Genomic DNA, 21,869 nt, shown 5'->3' with positions numbered 1-21,869 from the left:
GAGGCACTTTCCTAAGAAAGCCTCCACATAGACGTAGGGTTGGGAAGTCAGAACTGGATAGTTAAAATTTATAAAATTTTCTATGTGTTTTTTAATCAAACAGTAATTATAAAATCTAAAATATATCAAGTGCCTATACCATGGCAGGAACTGTATATACTAAACATATGCAACAACACAAAATAAGTAATTTTTTTTTTAATTTGAGAATGCTTGAGCCTAGAGAAATAACTTGTTCAAGATCTTTTGATCGGTTACTTACAGCAGTAGCAAGGTTATTCCGGGCTGATAGTACACGGCAACAGTCCTGCTCCTTAAGGACTTCTCTGGCCCAGTAATCATGGAGGCTAGAGGAAGGGAAGGGAAGCAAGAGAGCAGGACTGATGATGAGGACCAGCCTCACGATTTCCCACAGCTGTTTCCCATTGCTATACACAAGATCTATTGAGGGCAGAGTCCTTGAGACCCAGTGGCGGATAAATACACTGGCTAAGCAAGCCCTCCAGGCCTGGCAGCCCTGCTTCCTGGCCTTGGGCACATTCCACATCCTCGTGGATGCTTTTGCCTAGGGGAGCACACATGACGCTCCTGGGTCATCCTGCACCGCTTCTCTTTGCGAAGCAGTTCCCAGTGTCCAGGTGATGCGGTTCTGCGTCCAGAAGCTAAATCCTCGCCGCCGGAAGGATGCGGGGGGGGGGGGGGGGGCGGGGGCGGGGCGGGGTTATTTGGTTAGAGCATGGGCAGAGCAGACGCTCTCCTTTTCCGGCCGCCAGCCCCACAGCCTGGATTTGTTCATGCTCATTTAAATGCTCAGCCCCTGTTGTCAGGCTCTTTCCCACTTACAAACGTTTGTGAAAGGAGTGCGATGTTTCGTTACTCACGAACCAAGAGCAAATCTCCCTTTCCACTGAGAATGCCTGTACACCATCACTTCAACTCCTGAACAACCCCATAGCCGTGCCTTCCCTTAAAGATAATAATCAAAGAACAAAAGGAGACACACACCCCCCACCCCACCCCACCCCCACCCCCGGCGCAAGATCCTAATCGAGGGCCTGCTGGCACAGGGTGTTCCTTTGACGCCTGGCCTCAATAGCACTCCCAGGAGTGGCGAGTTATTTCGCACGCGGTGCAATATCCGATCTGTATTTCTATTGTTCCCTAATGCCTACCGGACCTCCTCTATTTCAGCATAGGTTTTGGCTTTTATTTTTAGGCAGCTATCCTGCAGAGTGCTACACAGCTGTGCTTTTTAATATTTGCCCAAACGGTTTCTGAGCTAGAAGCTCTGTTTTGAGTTAGCAGGCTCCATCTGAACGACGCATGATTCTGAGTGTGGTAGCTTCACACACTGGTCTGGGATGCTACCGAGGAGCCCCTGTTGATGCCAGAGCCCCTAGCCATCTTATTGATGAGGCTGCAGGAAGTTGCTCCCAGTGGGGAGGGTGTGTGAGTAGAAAAATACCCCCATTGCGGATGCGGAACTCCCATCCAAGCCAGGCAGGATGGTTCACTGCTTCCTTGGGAACTGGACCCTACAGACAATCTTTGCTTCTTGCCAAATGGCTCCCCGGTTTTGGGTCTCGATAGGAGCTGCTTGCTCTATTAAGGGCCACTGCTGTGTTTCTGGTGGCAAGGGTTAAAATATTCTGTACTTTTCAAATTGTGGGAAGGGCAGAGATCATCTCCCTATAGAGATAAACTATCTCAGATGCCTGACTCTGTAAACAGAAGATTCACTGGATCTGGAGAATGTCACCGCTTGCGCTCCACTGCGATTCTCACTACGGAGAAGCTTATAGGAGGGGCGGGGCGGGGGTAGAGCTAGCTGAAGGAATCAGAGCGCATAGCAAGTTCCGGGTACTTCCGGTGCGTATCTCCCTCATAAGGGAGGAAATGATAAAAGAGCGAAATAACCCAAAATTCAGGGGGGAAAGGTAAACGGAAACTAATGGCAGCTCGGTGTGTGTGTGTGTGTGTGTGTGTGTGTGGGTCATTATTGGGAAGCCCAGCCCTGCCCACACCCGTCCTACTCATGTCCTCTTGAGAGAGCAGAGGAGACCGGCATGAAGTTACAGGGACAGGAGACTGACACCTGCGACTGGCCCTCACTTCCGGCAAGCATCCAGCTTGATGAGTCAGCTGGTGCCTCCTACAGCTCCCAGAGCTGTCTTAGGCAGAGCTTGTCTCCCTGGGTGGGAAGATTGATGGGCCAGCCGATGATTATCAGCACCCGAGAGGCTTCCAGAGGCCATGATCTCAAGCAGCTCCCGGCCACATTTCCTTTGTCCAATCCAGTTAAAAGCTGCGGCTCTCATCCACAGGCACTCAGGACTGCCCACGGGAGCGGTTCTCACCGGATGACTCACGGACAGGCAGCAGTCTGTTGGTTTTTCTGTGGGTTTCTCACAGCACCCTGGGAACTGCTCGTCACTCAGCGCCAGCAAAATCTTCCTTCCTTCCTTCCATATCATCGCCCCTGTCAGGTACATCTAAGGTGAAACTGCTCGTCATAAAAACAAAAACCAGGCCGACTTTCCCAGGCCTCTATTCCCATCCATCTGTAGAGTAGCATCCACTCTATTTGCTAGTCTGTTTCAATCAACATCCCCTTTTGGATTCTGCTGAGGAGCACAGCAATTCCCACGTGCTTCATCAAAGAAAGATTCCCAGCAGTGGCAGTCGGGTAGACGCCCCCTTCTTGATGCTGTCTTTTCTTGGTTTCTCCCTTTCCACGTTTCTCAGTTTCTTTTGTCCGCCCTAACGTTGGATTACCCAGGACCAAGCCTAAAGGCTCTTGTGTTCTTTTCCCTCTTTTCTCCTTTCTCTCTCTTTCTCCTTCTCTCCTCTCCCTCTAAGCAATCTCTTCCTCATACCATCTGCATATTCATGTCTCTCAAATCTGCCCCTTTAGTCCTCATCACATCCCTAAGGCCCGTGTGTCCCTTCCGTTCCCTCTTGTGTCCAGTTGCTTGCCCAACATCTCTGCCTGAGTGTTGAAAAACCAGCTCCAGATGAAATGTCCACAACTCTTGCTGTGCCTCCCACACTCATTCCTCCTTCAGCCTTCCTTTGTGAGCCAAATGGCTCTATCAAACTACAAATTCAAGTTCAAGTTCAAACTTAAGACTCCCCAATGACTCCTCTTCTTTAATCGCAATTCACATTTAACCAACCAGTAGTGATATTGGTTCTAAGCAGAATCAAATGACATCTCACCATATCAACTGCTCCAGACTAGGGCTATAGGCATTGACTACAGATAGACCTCCTTATGGCGGGTTTCATACCTCCCTACTATAATGCACCAAGAGACAAGACAATCTCTCTTTTTTTTTAAAGGTTTATTTATTTATTACTTATACAGCGTTCTGTCTGTACGTACACCTACATGCCAGAAGAGGGCACCAGATCTCATTATAGATGCTTGTGAGCCATGTGGTTGCTGGGAATTGAACTCAGGACCATTGTAAGAACTGGACAGTGCTCTTAACCTCTGAGCCACCTCTCCAGCCCCAACAGTCTCTTACGTGTATAAATCTGCCATGTCTCTCCCTCGCAGATTCCTGCTCGATGAAGCTGGCCCTCTCTAGCCCTGCAGCGGCTCTGACCAGCTCCTGTTTTAGGGCCTTTGCTTTTGCACTTCTGCCGTTCATTGTCACTTCCTAGAGAAGGATTTTTTTCCCCCTGATATTCAGTTTATAGCAGTTTCAAAATCTAGTCATTTTCTGTCATATCACATTTGTCTCCTAGTGTGTACAGTAATGTTCTTCCTGAATTTCTCTTCTTCTTTTTCCTCCTATTTTTCTTCTTCTTCTCCCCCTCTTCCTCCTCCTTCTTCTTCCTTCTTTCCTTCTCCTCTTCAGTTATGGCTTTTTTTTTCTTGTCCCATACTAGACCATAAGACATCAGTCGTGTCCCTTGCTATTTCTATAGGCCAAATCAATGGCTATTTTAGATCATGCGTATCTCTGATGTGTACATCTTGTATGTGTACATGTTCCCACTTTAAGCTATATGCTGTGTTGCTCTCTCTTCAGAGTTCCTAAATCTAGCAGCTCAGAATTATCTAGGCACAATTTTACTAACTCGAGTTCTTGGGTCTCATCTCAGATTTCATCAGGTATCACGATCGGGTTTCAGTGCTAGTATTTCTCTTCACTCAAATGAAAAGCTCTGAAGTGGACAAGGCAATGGATAGGGGCTCTAAAAAGAAAATACGGAAAGAGCAAAGTTCAAAAGTAGATAAAGAAGGGCCAAGGTGGCATTCTGGGTATTCATGTTTGTGTCAAGTGGCCTATGAGCCCTTTGTTCTGAGGCCTGAGTAAAAATTTTTTTTGAAACTGCGAAGTAGAAGTTGAGGTAAAGATCAAGAAGAACTAAGAAAATGGACTTGCATAGACCCATGCAGCTGCTGAATGCAGTGTGCGGCAATGGACATAACTCAATGAACAAAGTATTTGCCTTGCAAGCACAAAGTTTCTAGGCCTTGAGTTTAAGGCCTAGAAGCCACATTTAAAAAAAAAAAAAAAGATTGGGTCTAGAGATAAGGTGCAGTGATTAAGAGAACTTGTTGAGTACTCTTAATTGAGAAGAATTGAGTTTAGTTCCCAGGACCCACATGGTGGCTCACAACCACCTGTTACTCCAGGGGATCAGATTCCCTCTTCTGGCCTGCTTAGGCACCAGGCACATACATGGTGCATAGCACACATCCAGGCTAACACCCCCACACACATAAAATACATTTAAAGATCTAAAACAATAAAAGGTCATTTAAAAGCAGAACATGGCAGCACTATAGTCTCAACCCTGGAGAGGCAGAGACAGGCAGATGTCTGGAGCTCCCTGGCTGGCCAGCCCTGACAAATTCAAGGCCAATGAGAAACCTTGTCTCAGAATGGTAAGAAGAACTGTGTTGTCACACACCTTGAATCCCAGCCCTTGGGAGGCAGAGGCAGGAGTATCTCTGTGAGTTTGAGGCCAGCCTGGTCTACATAGCAAGTTCGAGGACAGCTAGGACTACAGAGGGAAACCCTGTCTCAAAAAAGATAGAGGGCAGATGACACCTATAAAACAATACTAGCAGTTGTCTCCCAGTTTCTAGATGTAGATGCACGCGCGCGCGCGCGCACACAGACACACACACACACACACACACACACACACACACACACACACACACGGCCATCATCTGCTTTCCTTGGTAGATAAGTTTATTTATGACTGGAGCAAGTATTCATGTAAAACTATAATCATTGAGTCATTCGGCTTCAGTATCTATGACTCTGTTGTCTAAGAGAGTAAGCAAAATTTAAATCCAAATCAGTTAAAAATAAAGTATTTGAACTTGAGTTAAATTTAGTAAAAATCAAATAAAGTTGAGAATCCTCCTCACACCGGAAGTGCTTAGTAACTTCACTAGACTAGTCACTATTGTATCCGACAGAACATTTCCATCATTGCAGCCTAGAAACCGGGTTCCTGGGATAGCAAGGGCACCCGCTCTGCTGTTGTTACCGCTTTAAATGCCAGCCCTGCCAGGGCGTGGAAATACAGCTCTTCCCTGGTTAGACAATGGGTCTCTCGAGGCCTGGGAATTTCAGTTGAACAGACTAGGAGCTGATGAAAGCAGCTTGTAAAAACCCTTGCCAGCAACCTAGCCCACACACAAGGCAATGGACGTCTACAGAGACAAGCTGTCATTGACTCAGAGGGACTGGGAAAAGCACACCTGTGAGCCAGGGAGGGGCCTTCCTCTCAGTTTTCGCTCAGTGAAATCTAAATCCCAGGTACTTATGGGAATGTCATTGAGCTGGGCGACAGGTTTACTGGGTTTACACTCTATACCTCCAGTGAGATTGTTGGCTTGTTCAAGGCAAAGAAAGTGACTTATGCTTTTATATTATCTTTTCCTTAGAGTTTCTTATGCAAATGTAAAAATGCTGGTTCTCGGGCTAAATTATATTAGAATCACTCTGTCTGCACAACCTTTATCCATGGGATCCTCAAAGGCAAGAAGTGACTGTTTCCTCTCCAGCAGCTACGCAGGTTGCATATTTGCTCCTATTGAAGCATCTCTTTCTTTGTTTGAACTGGTGGAGGATGAGTAGCTGGAGGAAGCTGGAATAGGCCTCAGACCCAGGCTAATGTGGAGCCTGTTTTCCTGTGATGTCACCATTTCTGGTGACCCATCACTTCACATCTTAGAACATCAGAGGAACTCGGCGTTAGTCTCTCAGGATGAGCGCAGCACAGATCCTCTGAGCCATTGGTGAGTGGATGAAAGGGAGAATTTTTTTTTTCTAATGCCATCAGAGAGCGTTATCAGAAAGCCATTTCCTTTCTCTAGTTTCTTGGAGGAAATCCAGCTTACGAAAGACGAAATCTCACTCAAATGGAAAACACAGCAGTAGACTTCCAGGGGAACCCATGTCTGCATTGTGTTAGGCATCCCAGACACTAGAGCACATGTGTTGGGTGATTCTTTCAACAGTCCAGTGTTAAATGCATGTTACAGAATATTGAGTCTCCTACCACCATCTCTTGCCTTGGCGAGAAAGAATGGACCTGCATGGCACAGTAGGGAGGCACAGGCCAGCTCCTAGCTACACAGCCAAGGAGGCCAGTTTGTCAAGGTCCCACTCATGTCTGTTCTGTTTACTAATAATAGTGTCCATGAGGTTGGGTTGCTAAGAGGAAATGCACTAAGAATAATTCAGGAGGCCATGAGCAGATTTTCCCCCTGACCACCACCACCATACCTTCTCAAGACAACTGTCAGTTAAATAAGTATCGCGCTTTGCTTCTTATGATTGTTTTCTGATTATAAAAATAATCCATACGTGTAATAGGAATGCAGACACATGTAAAGTGAACTAAAAGTATGTGTCATCTTTCTGCCTGTGTTTAACTGCTGTATGTATTTTGGCATGCCCTGTCCTTTTTTATCTCACATGGACCAACTGAAACCATTTTTGTTGTTATTTACTTTATGTATTTAGCAATGTATTATAATGAAGACATCTTCACCCCTTTTTCTTGATCTTTCTTTCATCTATATTTCCTCTTCCTCTTCATATTTTCTTAAAGAAAACAAACCAGTATAAGCTAAATAATAAATCGCAGGCACTACCAAAATGGCTCAGTTGCCAAGACTGCTAACCTAAGTGTGATCCCCCAGGTTCACATGATAAAAGCAGAGAGCCTACCCCACAAGTTGCCCTCTGCCCCCATATGTATGTAGTGGCACACATCCTACCAGTAAATACTAAATAAATAAATAAATAAATAAATAAATAAAATTCCAATGCCCCAAATGCATAAGCTGTAACTAAAGTGTTAAGGAAATTTTCATTTCAAGAGCTTTAAGAAATAATAAATAGTGAATATGAAGGAGCTAAACACCTACTCTAAGGAGATAAAGCAGACAAAATAAAAACCAAACTATAACAAGAGAAAGTCTAACGAGAAGAGCCTCTTGATGTAGCTGCACATGTGAAGTTAAAGTCCCAGAGTGCAGAAAGCTTTCTTGTCTTCTCAAGGAAGCCCTGCTGCTGTTCTCTCTGCTGCAGGATGTCATCCGCGGGTCCTCTCCTTGCTGTGGGTCCTGATGTTGCCTGCCGCCCTTCGCCTCCAGCCTGGCTGACCCTCTTGAGCGTGTTCCGCGGCGCCCTAAAGCCTGTAACACACTCCTCACCATCATCATTTTGAAGTCCATTTCATTGGGTATTGAATCCTACGTTGATGTGTTTTCTTTTTAACTTCCAACATTTTAAGGTATTTTTTCCATTCTCTTCTGAGTGCAGCTGTTTTTAACAACAACAACAAAAAAGCAAGCTTTTTTTTTAAATGGTCATTTCATTTTGTTTTATTTTGTTTTGTTTTGTAGACATGGTTTCTCTGTATAATGCTGGCTGTCCTGGGACTCCTGGTGCTGGACCACCACCTCATTTCACTATGTATGATGTGTGTGTTAATTCCTCTGTATCTGATATCTGTATTTGCTATGATGGGGTCATATGTGTCTTTCTGTGATTATCCTACTTGAGATTCATGGTAATAGATCTCAAAGTTGGGCTCTCTCTCTCTCTCTACTGGATATTGAACACAAAGCCTCTTTTATAATAAACCAACACTATATACTCCGCTATGGACCCACCTATTACATTTTATCTTGAGACAGGCTCTTACTATGCTACCCAAGATGACTTTCCTCTTACTGTTACCAAGGACGTCCTCAAACTTGTGCTCCTTGTAAGAAGCCTCTGCTTCTTGTATTGGAAACACTGGCTGGCTGGCTGGTACCACGGGGCATGGCTAAGGCTGGGATCTTTCACAGGGAAGTTTGAGACCCTTAGTTTTTCATTTTTCATTTGTCATTTCTTTCAAATGTCACTTTCACATTTACAGTGTGTCCTTGCAGGACTTTTACACACGAGCTGTTTGCTTCTTTTCTGTCATTCTTTGAGACTTTGGCCACTTGCATCCAACTATGTTTCACCTGTGCCGATGAGACAACCTTTCCTGGTGTGTTTTCAGACTGATTGGCATTCTCTTGTCCTTCGCAATATATCAGTTGAGTGGCTTTCACTGCAGATACCACAGAGGCCAGTGTTAGTGTTGCCATTGTGTTTTAAACCAGAGTTCATTTCTGTAAGGAGATTCCACTAAAGTTGCTTTGTTAAGACCACAGTTTTCTCCAGCTGTTGGAACATTTGTCTTCAGTCTTTGAATCATACTTTTAACTGTTGTTCTGTCCAATGCCTGTGCTGTCGCCTCAGGTGTAGTTTCTAGGTAATTCTTTTACCCTTGAATCTTGTGTCACAGACAGGAAGGTGTGGCCTGGAGACACAGCTCCATGCTGCCACCTGCAGCTGCCTCTCTGGAGAGAGTGCCACTCAGATGGGGGGGGGTTCTCTTTGACTTCACAGAAAAGCTGGGTTTGACTGCGAAGAAGTTTTGTTCATGTAGACATAAACGTGGGCTTATTCACAGGTGAAACACCTGGTGGAGAGTAATTCCCATCTAAGTGTGAAGGGGACCTTCTCAGGGAGGACCATGCTTAAGTGCCTTAGCTACAGCTACACCTGTGATCTTAGTGACTCTGGAATTAGATCTCAAAGGGTTCGCTAAAAACAAAACAAAAACAAAAAGACCTTCTTCTCCTCTTCTGCCTCCTCCTTTTCCTCTTTTTTGGTAAGTGACATTATAAGGTGATTCCAGAAGTGCCTTAGACAGGATTGTAATCTGATAATTATAAAAACCATGAGTCATAAGTGTTGGGGAAGGAAGGCACTTAAGGTTTGTATTTTACAATAAATAGGGTTTCTTGTGAGATTCCTTTTAAAAAGAATGGAAAGGAGAAAGGCCATATAATTTAGGCCTTTTGCATGATTCCTCACAATTTTAATATTCTTTTGTGAAGCACCTCAGTTATAAAAGGAATATCGCCTCTATAGGCAGACATCACAACAGATGTTCATGCCCGCTAGAACTCTTGACTCTCATCTGGGAAGAGGTTTCAAGCAGACTCCCGAGTAAAATATTCCTTTTCCTCCCCATGTCCCTTTCATTTCCTCCTGTCTTTCTATCCTGCTCCATAGATTAATTTTTCTGCCTCTTTGAAAGCTTATTGCTTTATTTTATTTAAGAACCAATATTGTACCAGTCAGACATAATGGAGCTGTAATCCAGCACTTAGGTGATACCAAGAAGCTCTCGAGGCAAAAGGCAGCCTGGGCTGTGCAGAGAGACTCTGACCCAAGCAGGCAAACAGACCAACAAAACAATGGATGTTGTAGATAGCAGAGGCTCAGAATTCTGCTATCTTTCTCTAGGACATTCATATAATTTTTGTTGAACGTCAGTTTTATTAGAAGATTTAAGCTTACATAATGAGAACTAGTCAAAGATGAAAGGCATCCAAAATAAAATTGAAACTCCATGGAGAAACGTACAAAAACAGAATACTTATGGTTTTCAGTGACATTGCAGGTCAGAAGAGGAAAAACATCTGGAAGAAAATTTGAAGGACAGTTTCTAGCAGCACGTAACCAGGAATTTAAGTATCTCATAAGTGGACAGATGCAAAGGCAGCCTAGTCCTTGTTGTAGACAGTAGGTTGCTTAGTACCCAGCCTGGACAGGTGATGTTTGGTGTTATGCTTTCTTATTAAAGATAAATAGAAGTCTTTCATGAGTCCTGGTAATTTAGAAGATTCACTCTACCAACCGTTTCCATGACAACTTATTAGGGCTTGGTTTTAGGCTTTAGAGGAGGCCTACACTAAGTCATACTAAAGTGGTTACTTAAGTTTAAGGGAATTAAAAATGAACTGGAATTAAACATCCAGCTGTGTAGTTACCGTAGTCACAGTTCATGTGTTCAGTGGCTACATGCAGCCATGGATCACCTGTACCAAATTGAAACCATCCAGCTGTAGGAGATTCTGGTAACTGTGTGAAATTCTGTGGCAAAGTCTACCAGCTTTTATGTCTTTAGAAGACAGGGTATCACCGTGTATCCCAGGCTGGCCTCACAATCTTCTGTCTCCCCTTCCCATGTGCTGGGATTACAGGTATGTGCTACCATGACCTGAGACCAATTATTTTAAAAAGGCCAGATAGCAAATATTCTAGCCATTATGACTCATGCAGGTCCCTTACACCTAATCCTTCTGCCATGGCAACATGAAGTCATAGTCAAGTAAGCATGAACTTGACGGTGTTCTAATAAAACTTTACTATTCAACCAGGTAAGAGCCCAGTGCAGCCTACAGGCCACTGCTGTGGAAGGCTATTAATATTTAATATTAACTATGTAATTATTTCAGCTGTTATTTAACCCGCTACTATGTAAATAAATGTATACGGGCACCTGTTAGAATTATAATATGACTTAAACACCGGGGCTGGGCAGATATAAACCCCCAAAGCTACCTTGTTGCCTCCCAGCCTCACATCCCATGCCATTTGCCTTAATTATTCCTATCTGGGCTACTCCCTATCCACATCCCCATAAATACTTGCTCATGCTTTTCCTCTGGGCCGTTTCTCTCCATCACACCAGTTCTCAAAGCTCGCTCCTCCTGGCCACTGTGCTGCTGCTTTACGCTAGCTAACTCATGTCGACCTCTCCTCTCTTCCTCCCTCCTCCCCGTCCTCCCCCCTCCATGATCCTTCCAAACCTTCAAACCTTAGCTCTGCCTCCTCTCTTCTCCCAGGTGTAGGCATTTTTTTTTATTGGCCAATAGGGATAATTTGGACACAAGCCTCACTTGGTGTGCATGAGCATTTGCTCGCAGAACAGCAAAGATCTCAGGGGAACAAGTAGTTAGCACAGTAGCTCCACCATTCACGACAGACCATAACTTTACAGCAGGAGTCAGCAGACTGTTACCAGGAGGCCAGCTTTTACCTATTGGCTAATTTTTGTTTTCCTAAAGAACAGTTTACTTCAGACAGAAGCCACATGCCATGAAATCCACTCAAACTGCTCAGCAGTGTTCAGGATGTTTACAGAGCTGTGCCACCATCACACCTCTAACACTATGGTTTTTGTGAGTGAAGACTTAGGGGACCCTAGCTTTGCTCCTTGGCTCTTCATTGTGACTGTCTTCCCACTTCAACATCAAGGCTGAGTATTGATGACAGGGAATACATGGTCCTTAATGTCACTCGCATTTACCATTTGTCAAAGAAAACTTGCTGTAGAAATTGTCCTTACTCCTAAGGTAGAGGCATCCAGGGATGCTAATATGTTGAGGAGGTCTTTCTTCACTGACAGCTCACAATTCCAGTGTCCATAGCACTGCTCCTCTCTCTCTCTCTCTCTCTCTCTCTCTCTCTCTCTCTCTCTCTCTCTCTCTCTCTCCTATGTCAGCTACTACTTGCTTGCTAAGTGTTCAGTGTGTTACAGCCCACTGGATGCACAGTACAGTCCTCAACCACAGACTTCCAGGGACTTGGTATTGATTTCTGGAGTCTTCCTCTGCATGGCTTCCTCTAGAAGAATGCATTACTATTACTATTACTATTACTATTACTATTACTATTACTATTATTATTATTATTATTATTAATGTTTCTCAGTCTTTAAGATATATTTGTTAAGTGACGAAGAGTATTTTAAAGTTTCCCACAATGGTGGCTGGTTCATTTTATGAGGTCCCTTTAATTTTGGGGCTGGTTTTAGGTACCAATTAGTGTAAAATTATTACATTTCTTCTAGGACTACATAGGAAGCCTCTTGATGTGTAAGGATATTTTGAAAAATCTAGTCACAAATTCCCTCCCCTTGTTCTCATTTAGATTCCTCTCTGGTGCCATTTTCCATCCTGTACTTCGGACCTTTCATCTTTAGAAGAGTGTCTTGTATAAGAGAGGACTTGGCTAAATAATTTAAACTCACTCTGACAGCCTTCGGATTTTATGTAAAGCAGGTAGTTTGTGTTCATTTAAATGTAATATCTCTCACATTTTGTTTCTACGTCTTAAGTTTTCTTCCATAAATATCCCACATTCAGTTGTTTTTTGCTTAGCCTATTTTTTTATTTTCCTGTGCTAGTTGGAAAACTATATCTTTAACTCTCTTCTCCAAATACTCATTCTAGAATGTTAGTGAGCACACTGGCCGTGTTTTAAATATAGCTAATAAGTTCGCATTCCTTCTTTATACTAAAGGAACTTAGAGCCCATTAATCCTTCTGTCCTTCCCAATTCATTGCTGTTGCTTTGTATATCTATAAAAGTAACTTTTATTCTCCTGGCTCAACTGTTGTTTGGGAGGCTAACTGTCTCTTTCTGCTACCTTAGACCTAGTCCTGGAAGCTTCTATTCTCCATATAATCTAACCTAGGCCTAGAATGTTTTCAGCCTCTGAGACTTACTGCTTAATAAGCTCTCCCTTACTTGTTCTTTCTGAGCTCTGGGCTGGCTGGTTCAACTCAGCTGTTCTGGCTCAAACTCTTCTCCCAGCTGACTTATTTAATCTGGCTTCTCTCTCAGCCTGGAATTGCTCTGTTTGGCCTCAAACTAACTCAGCAATCTGCTCTAATCTTCTGGCTTCTTCTCATTTTCTGGCTTGTTCCATCTTCACCTGAGTTCTCTCTCTGTAACCCATCTCTCTATTACTGTCCTGGTAAAAACTGCCTCCTCTCTCTAAAAAATTGCCTCTTAAATGGCTTCCCTTTCCTATCTCTTCTCGTGAGAGTTGGGCATTATCCTATTCTGTCAAATCTTCTCTGATTTGTCACCTTTTCTGCCACTCAATTAGACATCACTTTCAAACATGGGTGTTTCCTTCTACAAACTAACTTGCCTTCATTTGGGATTAAAGGCATGTACCACTATGCCTGGACATAAGCTTTTCTTTACCTGATACTTTCTCTATACCAGGCTGGCTTTGAACTCAGATCTGTTTGCCTTGATCTCCTGGATTAAAGATATGTTTGTATTCCAGCCGATCACACAGACTTAGAAGATCTTTGTATGTGATTCCTTGCCAGAACAGCCATGTTCTGAATTAGCATTCCTCTACATATATCATTATCTTTTTTTTCCAACACAAGAATGTATTATCATTGCTTTTTTAAGATTTACACATATACTGGCCACTCCTCTGAGCTCGAGATAGCTCTCATCTCAGTATTGCTAAGTGAATTACATTCCTGTTTGAAACAGACTTTCAACTGGTGTGCTGGTTTGACCTTACTGTTAAGAGTCAGCTAATTGTGATGTCGTTTTGCAAGCTTCACCAGGCTCTATTAGCGTATTCCATTTATAAAAAAGAACCCTTGTGGGTTCCCCAGCATTCCTAAACCTGAGTAGAGTCTCATCAGTTCTGAAAGTATCTTCCTGGGCTCTGTAATAAGCTTTCCTCTTTCCGACTTCCGGTTTCCTAATTCTCTCCTTAGCTGTGCTATTCTTACATTATCAACTGAGATTTCATTTATTAAAAAATGTCAGTTTCCATATCTTTTCATTTCTAGAAGCTCTAGTTTGATCTTTGATATAGTATCCTTGATAAATTTAATAGTATGTTATTTACTTATATTTATAGAGCTTATTACGTAGAGTGGTGTGTTCCCTCCCATGAGTTTGTATTGAAAACTAAGTTCTAGTACCTCAGGATGAGGCTGCATTTGAAATCTGGGCCTTTAGGACAGAAATTAAAGTTAAATTATAGTAAATTAAAGCAAAAATGATAGTTTGTTTTTCTGTTAGAAAAGGAGATGAGAAGCCGTGCGTGGTGGCGCACACCTTTAATCCCAGCACTCAGGAGGCAGAGGTAGGCAGATGGCTATGAGTTCGAGCCCAGCCTGGTCTACAAAGTGAGTCCAGGACAGCCAAGGCTACACAGAGAAACCCTGTCTCAAAAAAAAAAAAAAAGTAATAGAAAAGGAGACGAGGATATAAGCAGAGAGGAGAGTGAGCGGGAAGCCCCAGAGAAAAGAGGCCATCGGGACAAAAGACAGATTTCATATTTCCAAGACAGTTCCAGAAAAAGAGGTCTTCTTTGACATGGAGCCTCTGTCCTTTCGCCAGGATAGGGAGGCTGGTCTTCTAGAAGCAGTTTAAAGCTGCGTTTATGGCTGAGTGCTACCTTCTTGGCCAGTGAAGAGAGCTAGGTCCAGATGGGAAGCGCTGTTCAAAGTCAGCTCTAGATGCCCCAGCAATTTAGCAGAGGATATCCACAGAGCTGCCAACACCTGATCCCTCACACCCGCATAGCCGCAGGGTACTTTTCAAACCATAGTTTCCCACCCTCTTCTCTCCATCCATCCACTTCAGATACCAAACACTCTTCTGGAACAATAAATACAGGAGCCATCTGTTTGGGGAAGTTTTTTTTTTTTTCTCTTCTTTTTCAGATAGTGCTAGAAATAGAAGCCAGATTCAAAGACCTACATCATATAAAGCTGTATGGAAAAGGGGCCCAGGGTTCCTAACTTACCAGCTTCTTGAAGGAGAGCCTTCCAACTCTAATTACGGGCATTATTTTCTTTCAAAAAGCCGAGACAGGGAATGAAGTGGATCTCTGGCCCGGAGGCGTTTGGAAGCATCACAGGAGACAGGTGGCTGGGAGAGAGCTGCAAGCTCACCTGCAACGCTTTGGCTTCTCTGAAAGCAGAGCTGGCCTCGGTGTGCAAGGCTCCCGTCCAGAAAGAGCAGCATCCGGCACAGAGTGGAAGAGGCATGAACATTCATGAGTCAGTGAGCCCTAAGCAAAAAGCTGACCGAGAAGCTCCTCCAGCTGACCGCTGTCTGGTTTCATGCGAAGCCTCCAGTGAAGCTTTTCCGCTTTTGATTTTGTTTTTGGTTGGTGCTGTCAACACAAATCACAACTCTCACCTGAAAGAGAAAAACAAGAGATCGTTTGTTCTGGAGCCAAAGTTGAAAGATTGTAGCGCAGGAAGCATGGAGCTGGGTTACCCTAAGTTTCGTGTTCCCACGCTGAGGCAGTTTCATGAAGTGTTACAGTGGCAGAACAAAGAACGTCACAAATCCAGGCAATTTTTAAAACATATCAGTAGAAACTTCAGAGAGGAAGTCACAGCAAGATGGGGGCAATCTTCTCTTATAGGCCCCAGAGGCTAGCTGATGACCTTCTCAGCTTTGGGGTTGATGGACGCTTACGGTCTGCTAAGGCAATAGATTTCGAAAGATTTTGTTAGTCACAAGATGTTAACAACGGATCTCTGTGATTTCAAGGCCAGCCTGGTTTACAGAGCAAGATCCAGGACAGCCAGGGCTGCACAAAGAAACCCTGTCTCAAAAAAATAAGAAATAAATAAATAAATAAATAAATAACCAAAAAGTATGCTAGCTCTGACACAGAGGTAGGTAAGGAGTGTCTTTTCTGAGACTGAATCCAGCCAGAGACAAAGAAGTTAGGGTCTGAACACGCAACATCCCAAAGCCTTCACATCACCTCAGCTCTAATGAGCCAGTCTTTGCAGACACAGCTTCTTCCCAGGAATTCACGTTTACAGTGTTCAGCTTGAACCCAGGGCCACATGCAAACACACTTCTGCATCACTAAGCCACCATACCTTCAGCCAGTGACTGTTTATTTTTTTATTCTCTTTCCCTGCAGATTTAGATTTGTCGAGAAACACCAAAGAAACTGAAGGGCTCCTCTCATTCAGAGTCTCTGTTGACTAAAGTGGTTTGCACAGGTTGAAAAACAAGAGATGCCACAGAGGCATACTGACCTCTGCATGGTCACCTGTGGCTCTCCTTCACTAAACCATTGTTGGCAGTCCCTCTTGGACAGCCAAAACCAACTGTCTCCTTCAAGTTGAATTCCTCAGATATTTCCTTCCACAATGAAAAACCACTAATGTAGCAGCAGGGGTGGGCGGGAGTGGACGACGCAGGTAAGAATCTGCTAAGGGTCCCTCTACTCACTTCTGCTAATCACAATGAAAGGAAAATCTTCTAGTTACTGGTACTTAAAGCAAAGAATGCAGCACATTTGGGGGGAGGCGGTGGCAAGCAACTAAACAATGATAATCATGAATAAATTTGAAAGCTATACCTCCTAACCTGAAGATAAGATTAAATCAATGCACAGAGGGAAGTTGGTAGGCTCAAGCACTTAGCATTAATAAGCAAAACCAATCAAAATGATGCACTAATTATTCAACTCAAGGAATTTGTATAAATATACAAGGTAATTATAGACAGAAAAGAAACAAAATAAGTAAGAATGAGAGCTGAAATAAACTTTAAAACCAGATATTCAGCACATAAAGAAACCTGAGACCTGGTGCTATTAAATAAAATAAAGTATTGATATATTTATTACATATTTAACAAAGATGTACTTAATGGGAGAAAGTGCACACAGACTGTTGTGCTCCTGTGGTGGTCAGGGACCACTTGAGGGAGTTCTCTCAGGACAAAATCTGGGTTTCCAGCATCAAACTCGGGTCATCAGCTTGGTGGCACACACTTTCACCCAATGAGCCATCCTACTAGCCTAAGCCGTTAATATTTAGATCTAAAACTAGGAAGGAGAATGAGAAATAATGCAAAGAAAGGGAAGCAAAATTAGACTAAAATAAAGTAAATGTGATGGTCTAAGAATCATCTATGAAATTGAGAAATTGTTAAACTACAAAGTTCACACGATTTCACAAGAATAGACTTAAATTAAAAACAGAAATGCTGAATTAGAGAAACGGTTTGTCCACTAAAGGCTAGGCTCACAGTCAAAAAGAAAAGAAAAATGTAATACTTTAAATTTTTTTTCTACAGGAAATTAAAATTTTCATTCTTAATAAAGATAGTAAGAAACAATACTCAGTAGTGGAAGCATATTATTCATTCACAGAACTCATAAAAACCAGAGACTTACTTTATTTAATGAATATAAGACACACACAGAGCTAAGATAAAATATTAACATTTTAGTTAGGTTTGGGAGGGAAAACTGATATATACCCTAACAGCTCGTTGACTGCTGACTGAAAGATAGCCATTAAAAAATAGTTCAAATATCTCAACAGTACAGAAAAGTTCTGACTGGTTTTGTTGTGTTTTGTTTTTTGATAGAGCTGAACATTAGCACCATCAGACAAGAGTCTTAAACAATGTCCAGAACTGGCTTGCAGACAAATTGATTTTCCAGCTCACTGGAAATTGGGGACCAGAAAGTGCTCACTAACATTGGCTGTTGCCTCCTCAGTCACTTATTCCACCCTCTGCCTGCAGTAAGACAGGACACCACAGTGGCAAGATCACACCTCGGAACAAAGTTGCTGATCTCTTGGCAACCAAGAAGCAGAGGGGGAGCGGAGGAGACCACAGTAAGATACACCCTTCAAAGGATGCCCCAGTGGCCTACTTCCACCAACTGAGCTTCATGTTCCAATAATGCCATCATGCTGTGAATCCATCAAGGGATTCACCCAGGAGACAGTGGCAGAGACACCTAAAGGTGTCTCTACTAATCTCTGAGATGTCTCTCGGGCCAATCAAATTGACCATGATGGTTATGCTACACAATGAGGAGATGAGCCTGTAAGTAAAATTCTGCTTCCTTCCCAGAGCTCCATGAGATCCGGAGAGGCATGGGGACCCACGCCAGGGAGAAATAAGAAGGAGGATGTTAGACTACGGGTAGAGACAGCACACGGATGCGTTACTTTCTTCAGAAGAGCAACCCTGGAGATTGCGGGGCCAGCAAGACGGCTCAGTATGTAAAGGCACTTGGTGAGTTTGGTTCACAGAACCCACTGGAAGGTAGAAGGAGAGAACCAGCTCCACAAAGTTGTCCTCTGACCTCAATACACACACCAAGCCATGCAAGCGCTCCCCCGCACCCTGACACACGTACATATGCGATGTTCACTCACAGTAATAACTAAAGGCAAGACACCTAGAGACTGTTATGGGGAAGAGAAGATGGCAGCAAAGAGAAAGGCTGTGACATCCTTGGAATGGAACATCCTCAGTAAAGAAACTGGCTGGTGATTGCTGGCAAGGCATGCATAGGGGATTAGAGCTGAAGTCATAAAGCATCTCAGTAGCTGGCTGTTCTCTGCTTAAGCCTCTTAAGCAAGCAGGCATTTCTCACCAGACCTTGGACAGGGGCCCCTGCTGCTGCTGGCCAACTTTAGGAATTAGCCTTGGTATTCCACAAAGACTGGGAATAAGCTCCCGAGATGGTCTGTGAGGTGTGGAAAGTCGCTTTGCTAATGACATGGGTCTTCCACACAGCCTCGCCAAGCACAGAGTGATGCAGAAAAGTAGATCTTCAGAGTAAGTACCAAGTGTCACCTCTTCAGAGTTGAAATAGGACTTGGCGAGATGGCTTGGCCAGTAAAGGTACCTACTGCTCAGTGGGGTGACCTGAGCCAGAGCCTTGATGCCCTCTGACCTCCAGAAGCATATTGTGAGGTGCACCAAGCTTCACCACCCCCAGCCCCAATAAGCACACATACACATGTGAATAAATAAATGCTTAAAATTTTTAAATAAGGAAGAAAAACAACTTAAATATTTCTTCCACTGAGTCTCCCAAGCTGACTTGGCTCCCCAGGGGATATGGAGGGGACAGAGAGTCATTCTAGACCATGATCTGTGTGACTTGAGTTTGAAACCAGCCTGCTGTGTTGGAGGAAACTGGTTCAGAAGCTGGAACCATCCAGACACACTGTCCTTTGCAGGAGAACCCCTGCATCCACTGCAGGGTACCTCTGCACTGCAGGGCTGTGGAGGATGCTAGAGGCCCACCGTGAGCCTGACTCTCAGTTGATAGAATATTAACACGGTTCTTTGGGTAATTTACATCCCAACTGGCTGTGAAAGGGAGGAAATCAGGTCACTAGGTTGGGGTCTCAGAGGCTTTCTCTAAGACTGCCTTATTTCTCTTATAAGTGTGGGCTCCCTACGACCAAAGGGGTTCCTTGTTAATGTTAGATTAGATCTGTGTTCTGGATTTGCAATGAGAAAAGGCATAAAACCATCCCAGCCAAAGCAGAAAAGATGCAATGTCCCATACACAGAGTTTCTGGTTTTTGAATGGCCATACCTATATGTGTGTGTGTGTGTGTGTGTGTGTGTGTGTGTGTGTGTGTGTGTGTATCATATATAAATATATATAATTATAAATTATAAACTATATATAATATATAACATTTTAAAATATAAATATATAATATATGTATAAATAGAATATAAATATATATATAAAGAAAACATAAATACCAAGTTTAATAGTATATTTTACTTGGCAAAATTATTGTCATTCTAACATGTAACTAACATAAAAACCTAAGAATGGCATGACTTGACTCTTATTTGTTGAGACAGCGTCTCATTGTGTCACCCTGTCTGGCCTTAAACTCAGAAATCCACCTGCCTCTGCCTCATGAGTGCTGAACTAAGGGCATGGGCCACCACACTCAGCATGACCTAATTTATGCCCATTTTTGTCTTCAAAATTGAGTATGTTCTTAATTCAAAGTACCTACTTTTGAAGCTTGTGTTAGTTAATTTCCCATTTGAGTGATAAAATATTGAGACTAAACAATTTAGGAGTTTCTTTGGGCTCATGATTTCAAAGGTCTCAGTCTGTGGTCACTAGTTTGTTTGGGATTTGTGGCAGGCCATGCAGCATGACAGAAGAATACAGCAGAGAAAACCTGTCACCTGTTTACAACAAAGAAACCAAAAGAAAAAGAGCCTAAGGCAGTGGTTCTCAACCTGTGGGTCTCGACCCCAACAGGGTTCACATATCAGATACCCTGTGTATAAGATATTTACATTATGATTCATAACAGTAGCAAAATTACCATTAGAAGTAACAACAAAATAAGTTTATGGTGTGGGGGAGGGGGGTCACCGCAACATGAGGGACTGTATTAAAGGGCCATAGCATTAGGAAAGTTGAGGACCTCCGTTAAGGGCTCAGCTTCAACAACCTTACTTCCTCTAATTAAGCCCCAAACATAAATGGTGGGGCTTGTCTATCACTCCCAATGGCACTCCTAGCTTTGGGGGACAGTCTGGATCTAAATTATAGCAAATCTAAATGATTTGGGCTGCTGAAAACCTGGGAACTTAAAAGTATATACCTTATCTTTGCATTCCAAAATAGTGGATGGGAGAAGACATTTACTGTGTGACCTACAAGGGAGACCCAGAAGCCCAGGATGTACGGTGCCAACTTCTCTCCTTCTTTGGGGTGCTCATTAACTACTGTCCCTTGTTCCCCTCCACAGGCCAAATCAAGTAGAGCTAAGCCCTGACACCTTGTTCTGTAAGGTAGAAGACACAGACCCAACCAAGCGAGCTTAATGTCTCCTGTCTCCTCTGAGAGTGTTTGAAAGCTTTCTCTTCTGCACTCAGAAGGCATGAGGAGGCAAGAATAGAATTAAACCATGAGCCCATGGGCTCCAGACTGAGCTGCCAACAAGGGGACTTCAAATTGCATGAAAAGTACATCAGGGCTGGTGCTCTGCACCAACGCTGGCTCCAGCACTGACCAACTGCACCATCCACATCACACCCAAAGGACACCTGCATGGGGCAGGGTGGGATGTAGCCGTCCCAGCAGGGATACTGCTGGCCCCAAGGCCTGGTCTGTGTAGTTGATAGCAATAATATCCTGCCACGAATCCCAGCCTCTAGCTCCAAATCCACTTCTAGATCCCCAGGCACTCTGAGTAGGTCCCTGTATTGTAACTTTCCTCATTACCGGACAAGAGCAACTGGAGGAGGGGGTTTATTTTATAGCTCATGGTTTCGGTGGGCACAGTCCATCACGGCGGGAAGTCACACTAGAGTTGATTGCCGTAGCACTGTGGTACTGGGGCTTCATATGTCACAGTGGACAGGGAAGCAGTGAGGAAACACTGCCTCTCAGCTATCCCCTATCCCAGCCCCCATTTCTTTTTCCCCCAGTTTAGGACCAAAATCTGTGCGATAGCACCACCCAAACTCTTCCTTAGCTGAACATCTCTAGACACACCCTCGGGGACACACCCAATGTGGATGATGCCTCTTGGCTGATTCCAAGTGATAAAGGACACCCACCATCTCAGTCACCGACCTTGGCTGCTTGCTGATCCCTTTGGGGTTTCCTGACTCCACAGCTTCTCAAGTGTGGATCCACAAGGATCCAGAAGCACCCCCCCCCCACATCACGAGCCTACCTACCTCCATTTTTTAAAATATATTTTTAAAAGTTTATTTATATTGTATGTGTTTGAGTGGCTTTGCCTGCGTGAGTGTGCACTGCGTGTGTGCCTAATGCCTTTGGAGTCTCGATGAGGCAATGAATTCCCTGGAACTGGAATTACACTTGTGAGCTGCCATCTGGGTGCTGGGAACTGAACCTGGATCCTCTTGAAGAGC

The 21,869-nt window shown here is 43.7% G+C and overlaps 1 long non-coding RNA gene across 1 annotated transcript; it reads left to right on the top strand.

Annotated features, from left to right (window-relative positions):
- Positions 1 to 15,829: 15,829 nt before the first annotated feature.
- Positions 15,830 to 21,615, top strand: LOC311584910. Its single transcript, XR_014775032.1, has 4 exons — positions 15,830 to 16,381; positions 17,562 to 17,815; positions 18,057 to 18,221; positions 21,417 to 21,615. It is a non-coding gene; the product is annotated as an uncharacterized lncRNA (long non-coding RNA).
- The last annotated feature ends 254 nt before the right edge of the window (positions 21,616 to 21,869 follow it).

This window comes from Acomys minous (genome assembly GCF_964271855.1).
Source record: "Acomys minous genome assembly, chromosome: 15".
Taxonomy (NCBI): domain Eukaryota; kingdom Metazoa; phylum Chordata; class Mammalia; order Rodentia; family Muridae; genus Acomys; species Acomys minous.
This window is presented reverse-complemented; position numbering and strand designations above follow the sequence as displayed.